The following is an 8,100-nucleotide window of genomic DNA, read 5'->3' on the forward strand; positions in this document are numbered from 1 at the left end:
AACAACAAAATCCACCGAATAAGACGAGGGTTGGAATCTTTCTTGGTCATAAGATATTTTATTACATAATGATCTGTGTAAACAACCACCTTATTCCCAATCAAGTATGGCCTAAACTTATCAAAGGAAAACACTATGGTCAACAGCTCCTTCTCCGTAGTTGCATAATTAATTTCAGCATCATTTAAGGTACGACTTGCATAATAAATCATTCTAAATACCTTGTCAACTCTTTATCCCAACACTGCCCCAACTGCAAAATCACTGGCGTCACACATCAATTCAAATGGCAAATCCCATTGAGGTGCTACAACTATAGGTGTCGAAATCAATTTCTCCTTAAGTATCTTAAAAGCTTGGTGACACTTCTCATCAAATTCAAACGGAACCACATTCATTAGCAAGGTGGATAGCGACTTCGAGACCTTGGAGAAATGTTTGATAAATCTTCTATAAAACCCTGCATGGCCCAAGAAACTCCTCACTCCTTTAACTGAAAGTGGAGGTGGAAAATTCTCTATCGTAGAAATCTTGACCCGATCCACTTCAATGCCTTTCTTAGAAATCTTGTGCCCCAATATAATTCCTTCATTCACCATAAAATGGCACTTCTCCCAATTAAGTACTAAATGCGACTCTTCACATCTCCTCAAAACCAACTCCAAATTAGTCAAACACTTGTCAAAAGAAGACCCATAAACTGAAAAATCATCCATAAAAATCTCAATCCCTTTCTCAACTATGTCAGAGAATATCGCCATCATACACCATTGAAATGTGGCTGGTGCATTACATAGCTTGAATGGCATCCTTCTAAAAGCAAAAGTACCATAAGGACATGTAAACGTTGTTTTCTCTTGATCCTCCAGTGCAATGATAACCTGAGTACCCGTCTAGAAAACAATAGTAGTTATGCCCCGCAAACCTATCCAACATCTTATCAATAAAAGGCAAAGGAAAATGATCTTTCCTAGTTGCCTTATTCAACTTCCGGTAATCTATACATATCCTCCAACCCATCACATTCCTTGTTGGAATCAGTTCATTACTCTCATTCTTCACCACGATCATGCCACCCTTTTTAGGTACTGCTTGTAATGGACTTACCCAAGCACTATCAGAAATAGGGTAAATCACTCCAGCATCTAACCATTTCAAGATCTCTTTCCTCACCACTTCTTTCATTGTCAGATTAAGTCTTCGTTGAGCATCAATATTCGGTCTAGCATCGTCTTCCATATGAATTCTATGCATAACTATCAATGGGCTTATTCCTCTTATATCAACAAGAGTCCACCCTATAGAAGTTTTATGAGCCCTTAACACCCTCAACAACTTCTCCTCCTCTACTTCCGAAAGAAATGATGAAACTATGACCGGAAGACTCTCTTTCTCTCCAAGATAAGCATAGCGTAAATGTTCCGGTAAAGCCTTCAGTTCTAACACAGGTTGCTTTGAAATCGATGGTAATGGTCTTTCTAGTCCCTCGCCCAATTCTTCAAACTTTTTATGCTTCCACGACTCATATGATTGTAACCACTTCAAATAACTCAATGCCTCTTCACTATCCTCACCATCTCCATCATCAACTGTAAGACTAATTTCAAAAGGATCTTCAATTAACTTTCTTCTCCCTACTACCTCTTCTACCACATCCACTGAAAAACAATTATCACTTGCTCTAGGATAAGTCATAGCCTTGAACACATTAAATACCACTTCTTCCCCTTGTACTCTTAGCCTTAACTCTCCTTTTTGTACATCTATCAATGCTTGCTCAGTTGCTAACAATGGCCTCCCCAAGATAATAGGAACATTCTCATTCTCCTCCATCTCAAGAACTATAAAATCAGTTGGAAATATAAACTTATCCACCTTCACCAACACATCTTCTATAATTCCACGTGGATGCTTCACAGATCTATCAGCCAGCTGCAATGTTACTGTGGTTGGCCTAGCTTCACCTAAACCAAGTCTATGAAATACTGACAAAGGTATTAAATTAATACTTGCCCCCAAATCACAAAGTGCATGCTTACATTCAAACTTCCCAATCGTGCATGGAATAGTAAAACTACCAGGATCTCGTAACTTTTGAGGAAGTTTCCTTTGCAAAATCGCACTACACTCTTCTGTCAGTGCTACTATTTCATAATCACCCAAATTTCTCTTGTTAGACAGAATCTCCTTCATGAACTTCACATAGCTGGGCATCTGTTCTAATGCTTCTGCGAGTGGTATATTAATATGTAGCTTCTTGAACACCTCTAAGAACTTTGCAAACTGCTTATCCAAATTATGCTTGCGAAGCCTTTGTGGATATGGAATTCTAACATGATGCTCAATACTCACAGGTGGTACCTCTTCTTCCTTGCTAAGGTCTTCAGTAACCTTTTCTTCATTAGACTTTTCTTCTTCTTTGCCTTGTGTATTTCCCTTCTGACCTTCTTCTTCTGACTGATTCTTCTTTGGCCCTTCATACCTTGTTCCACTCCTCAAAGTAATAGCTTGACATTGTTCTTTAGGATTAACTTCTGTAGTGCTTGGCAAATTTCCTTTAGCTCTATTAGACATTAAAGTAGCCAAGTGCCCTATTTAAGTCTCCAAACTCCTTATGGACGCCCTGGTTTCAGTCATAAATTGGTTAAGTACATCAGGTTGGGGTTCAGCTGGTTTCATTGGCATTGGGTGTGGTGGTCTATTATGTGGTTGATAATATCCAGGTGGAGGTTGTTGGTATGAATGTTTCTTTGATATGGTGGTTTATTTTGGGAAGGTTGATATTGTGGCTGAGGTGGAGGGTAAGGTTGTTGAGTATTTTGAGTATTGGACCAGGAAAAATTGGGATGGTTCTTCCAACCTGGGTTGTAGGTCGTGGAATTGGGAGTATTGGGTTGTCTCTGATAATTCCCTATAGCTTTTACTTCTTCCATGGACATGTTATTCATATCTAGAGCAGGGCATTGGTTGGGTGGATGGGTTGTACCACAAAATTCACATAGGTTTTGAACTTGCATAGCTTGAGATGGGAGTGTAGTCTTTTCTAGTTGCTTTGTCAAGGCTGCTACTTGAGCAGTAAGCATTGATATAGCATCCAATTCAATCATTCCAGCCACCTTCTTTTGTTGTCCTCTTTTAGTTGGCCATTGATAATTATTCATCGCCATCTCTTCTAATAGCTCATACGCCTCAATAGCACTCTTACTCATAAAAGCACCTCCTGCCGCAGCATCTATAAATGTTCTAGTTGTTCCATTCAACCCATTGTAAATATTATGCACCAACATCCACTTTTCTATACCATGATGTGGACATTTCCGTAACAATTCCTTAAATCGCTCCCAAGAATCATACAGTGACTCTCCTTCCATCTGGTAAAAATTATTGATCTTTCCCCTTAGTTTTGCAGCCTCCACTGAAGGAAAGAACTTGGCAAGGAAATTTTTAGCTAACTCCTCCCATGTAGTGATAGAATTCGCTTGTAAAGATATCAGCCAACTCTTTGCCCTATCCCTTAGTGAAAATGGGAATAGCCTTAATCTTATAGCATCATCGCTCACCCCATTCATCTTGAACGTAGCACATAACTCCAGAAAATTAGCTATGTGTAAATTGGGGTCCTCCGTTGGCATACCCCCAAACTAAACAGTTGATTGGAACATTTGAAGGATTTCTGGCTTAATCTCAAAATTGTTTGCAGCAATGGTTGGAGGTCTAATGCATGAATGCACTCCTATAACAGTAGGAAGTACATAGTCTCTCAATGTTCTTGGTCCTTGCTCCCTTGGAACCTCTGTAGCCCCTTGACCATTATTAGCACCGTTTCCCAAATTGTCATCCATGGTAAACTCCAATATCCTCTTTGTTTTTCGGTTCTGTCTGGACGTTCATTCAATTTCAAGATCTATTGGTATAATCTCCTTTTGTCTATTGCTTCGCATATACCAACAATTCTTGAAACACAATAGAACCTTAATCAAAATAAATGCTAAACAGAAATAAAATAAAATAGCCAAATTAGAACAAATAACAATTAACTATGATATTGGAATTTAAGTCCCCGACAACGACGCCAAAAACTTGATCTGTGAAAATTTAACACGCAAGTTGTAGAGTCCCTGAATGTTTACTTAGCCTAGCTAGATAGTAGTGGTAGTAGTAGTAGTAGTTAGTATTAGTTAGTAGTATGATAGTTACCGTGGATTTTGGTTCAAGTCGGGACTTAGTTGGAAACTCATAGCAACAGCTATGGATTTTATAAGTTTAACATATAGTTTAAGAATATTAATTATAACATAAGGTTTGATTAATATTGCTGGGCCTAGATATATTATTTATTATAACCTAAGGTTTAGATAGAGCCATTAAGAGCGTGAAACTTGTCATAATCATAATTATTAAGGAATTAAGTATTTTGATGAATAGTTTTAATAAAAGAAAGATCTAGATGCTCTAGAACCTTCCAGCAGCTGTTGGGATCATATTATGACTCAGTTAAAGCTGTTTATCCAATTCAAATTATGCTAAAAAAGTGCAAATACATGTTTAATATATCTATGTATGCCGATATATCGCAGCATAGGGGCCGATATATTGCCTACGAATGATATGGAAAACACGTCGACTTTGCACGAACGATTGAACAAGCCTCGGGAATACTGGGGGAGGCGATATATTGCCTAGGGTGGGTGATATATCGGCTCCATGGGTATAGTTTTGAAAGTTTGACTTTTTGAATTTTAAAATACCCTTAACCACTTAGACCTGCCTTTGAACAATTTTGACCGAGTTCTAGGCATCAGTTGAATGAAAATTCAAATCTTTTTCATTTTATAATCATTTATTTATTCAAATTAAAATGGGTTTGTTTAACACCTTGAAATCTATAAATAGGACCTAGTGCTCAGCCATTTTCTTCATTCTTCAAGCATTTGATCAGAGCCTCCAAGGTGCTAGTGTTACTATAGAGAGATACACTTGGGTTTTGGGTTATAGCTTAATCATTCTAAACTTTTATAAACACTTGGGAAGTGAGAAATAGTGTGATTTCGGTATTGGGGTTTAGACCAATCCATAAGGTCATTCAAGGTATTCATATTCCTTAAGTCCAGTTCTTTATAATTATTTAGTTTTCTTTAGTTTCTTTTATTCAGATCCTAACTCTTGTTATTGATTCTTGATTAGGTGTTTAAGTTCTTGAAACTTAAGGTCTTTCTTGGTAAGTTTCTTCTTAATGGTTTAGTTCCCATATTCATCTTTATTCTTAAAGATTCTCACCCTTTTATACTGTTTGTTTATAGGAGTTTCTAAATCTTGTTCTTGTTTCCAAATATCCTGGCTTTTGGTAAGGAAAATAGGATAGATTTTATTTGTTTTTATGTTATGATATGTTTATGTTATGATATGTCTATGTTATGATATTTATGATTATGTCTTGTAGTCCTTACGGCTTATAGTTGCTTAGCTAGCAAACCTCAATGCTTTTATGTCATTTGAGGCTTATAGTTGCTTAGCTAGCAAACTCCAATGTTTTTATGTTGCTTGGGGCTTATAGTTGCTTAAATAGCAAACCCCAAGATTACCATGATCATGGGTTAGAGTTGTGATATATGTTATATAGTATGTGGTTATGATATAGTCTTATGCTTTTGATTTATGATTTAGGTCGTTAGTAGATTTTCCTTGCTGGGCATTAGGCTCACTCCTTTATTTTTAGTGTGATGCAGGAAAATAGATATGGAGGCGGAAGGATTCTTGGTAGCTTTCCTTGTGTGTTAAGGACGAATGGATTCAATGGACTATGTGTTGATCGAGGACGATGTTATTTATTTTATGTCTTTTAAATTATGTTTTGATGTAATTCTGCAATTAGTATTTAAAGAATTGTTTTATGTTTCTAAACAATGGGTACCCATGCCATATTACATTTTAAATTTATAATTTTATGTTATTGATACAATATTTATTTTGGAGTTTTAATAAAGTTATGATTATTTCTTATGTTTTCTCCAAAAGTAGTAGCTAAGTCTAGTAGTTTTTAATGGTCCTAGGTCTTAGAAATAGTTGGGTCATTACAGTTGGTATCAGAGCAATGATCCATTTGCATGAAGTTCTCCTTGATACACACGCTCAAGCTCTGAATCTAACCGTCAATGTAAGTGTTTATGTTATATTTATTATGTTTATGTGTTTAGCTAACATTTTAGCCTTATGTTTTCAGTTAATAATGGATGGAGCCTTAACCTATGAGGATATCCGAGCCATTAAGGCCTTGAAAAGAATTTGAGAGCCAAGAAATATAGTAGGAGTGCTAGAAAGAATAACTCTGAGATTACTCTTATTCCACCATGAGATAGGTCACCTCCAAACAACTAAACAAATCATGATGAGAGCAACGGAGCAATATGTTTTAGTGATTAGACTTTTTAAATATTATTCTATTTTACTTGCAGCTTTAGAAGAAATATGGGAGACTATAGATGATGAAGATGAATTACCAGTAGCTATGAGATATTATTTTCTCATACTTAGGTTTACCTCTAACATGGAATTCCAATTCACAAATGAGCAAAAAAATAGAGTCTTTACGAATCTTCCTAGAGGAAATTTTGAGGCTCACGATAATGATGCTTATGAGGAGATAGATGATGATATGTTAGATGAAGGGTCAAATGTAGAAGATCTTGATTTTTAGATTAGATTAGTTTCTTTATTTATTTTTTTTATTATCTTTGCAATTATTTATTATCCAAATAAATATTATTGTTATTTTTTAATGACATGTATGAGTTTGATTTTTTTTACAATTATAATAAATAATGACCAAGTTCGGTGAGGGTGGATACAAATCAATGGACCAGGTTCTATATTGAGAGTTAGGGGGCCATAGTAGTGGGAACGATTTTACTGATCCCAGCCCTCCATCAATATGGTTAACTTTGGAACAACGACGAGTTTCGAGCCTGAGAATTAAGTCATATAGGATGATTAGAAACACACTTAGAAAATAATAAAGATGGCTTATTTTTCTAAGTATAGAAACACACCCTAATGATAAAGAAGGCTTATCTAATTTTTCATAAGAAATCATAATTAATAGGTCCGAGTTATGTTTTCTTAGATTAAGTTTTGTTTTAGAGCCTATTAGGGTAAGTTCTAACATGTTTTTCTCGACTATTAGAACTCTGCTGAAGATGTCACTCAGAAGTTCTGCATGCACCAATGTCAATGCCTCTAGCGTCGCTCCTGAGACTAACGACGCCCCTCCAGTTTGCAGAAGGGGAGCGCATGCTACCAATACTGCTACTAATTGAAGTGCACAGCCACCGGTTGACAACACTGCAGAAATTGACAAACTACAACAGCAAGTGGAGGAATTACTGCAGCAACAGCGACAACAGGCTCAGCCTCAGACTCAGCCTCTGCCTCAGTCGCAACTGCAGCCTCAAAAAATTTCTCAAGCACCCCATCACGTAGGTCCTTATGGGGGATGGACAATGGCAAACTATGTGCCATGCCCTACTCAGTACATAGAGCCAATCTACGAGCGGTTTCGTAAGCAAAACGCTCCAAAGTTTGAAAAGACAACAGACCCCTTCGAGACAGAAGAATGGCTCAAAAATGTAGAGCCAATCCTAGTGCACATGAATCTCGTCAACGCGGACCGCATATCCAGTGTTTCATCCCTAGTAAAGAAGGATTCTAGAATATGGTGGGAATTAGTTCAGCAGACTCACGATGTCGCCACCATGACATGGACCAGATTTGTGGAGATGTTCCACAAAATGTACTACAACTCGGCAGTCATCGCTACAAGGGTCGAGGAGTTCGCTAGTCTGAAACAAGGCAACTTGACGGTAGCAGAGTATGCTCGGCAGTTCAATCGATTAGCCAAGTTTGCACCAGAGATGGTTCCAATAGACTTTCTGAGGGTTACCAAGTTTGTTAGAGGACTTAGACCAAAGATTGAGCTAGGGGTTAAGATAGAAAACCCAGGAAATACTACCTATGTCGATGTTCTAGAAACGGCAATAGAAGTAGAAAGGCTTCAGGCGAATGTTAGTAAAGAGGAGGCCAGTAAGCCTGAGCCTAAACAGCAAA

The 8,100-nt window shown here is 37.2% G+C and overlaps 1 non-coding gene across 1 annotated transcript; it reads left to right on the top strand.

Moving 5' to 3' along the window:
- Positions 1-3,297: 3,297 nt before the first annotated feature.
- LOC133802827 (small nucleolar RNA R71) lies at positions 3,298-3,404 on the top strand. The gene has a single exon (XR_009877573.1). It is a non-coding gene; the product is annotated as a small nucleolar RNA R71 (small nucleolar RNA).
- Positions 3,405-8,100: the final 4,696 nt, after the last annotated feature.

This window comes from Humulus lupulus, chromosome 9 (genome assembly GCF_963169125.1).
Source record: "Humulus lupulus chromosome 9, drHumLupu1.1, whole genome shotgun sequence".
Taxonomy (NCBI): domain Eukaryota; kingdom Viridiplantae; phylum Streptophyta; class Magnoliopsida; order Rosales; family Cannabaceae; genus Humulus; species Humulus lupulus.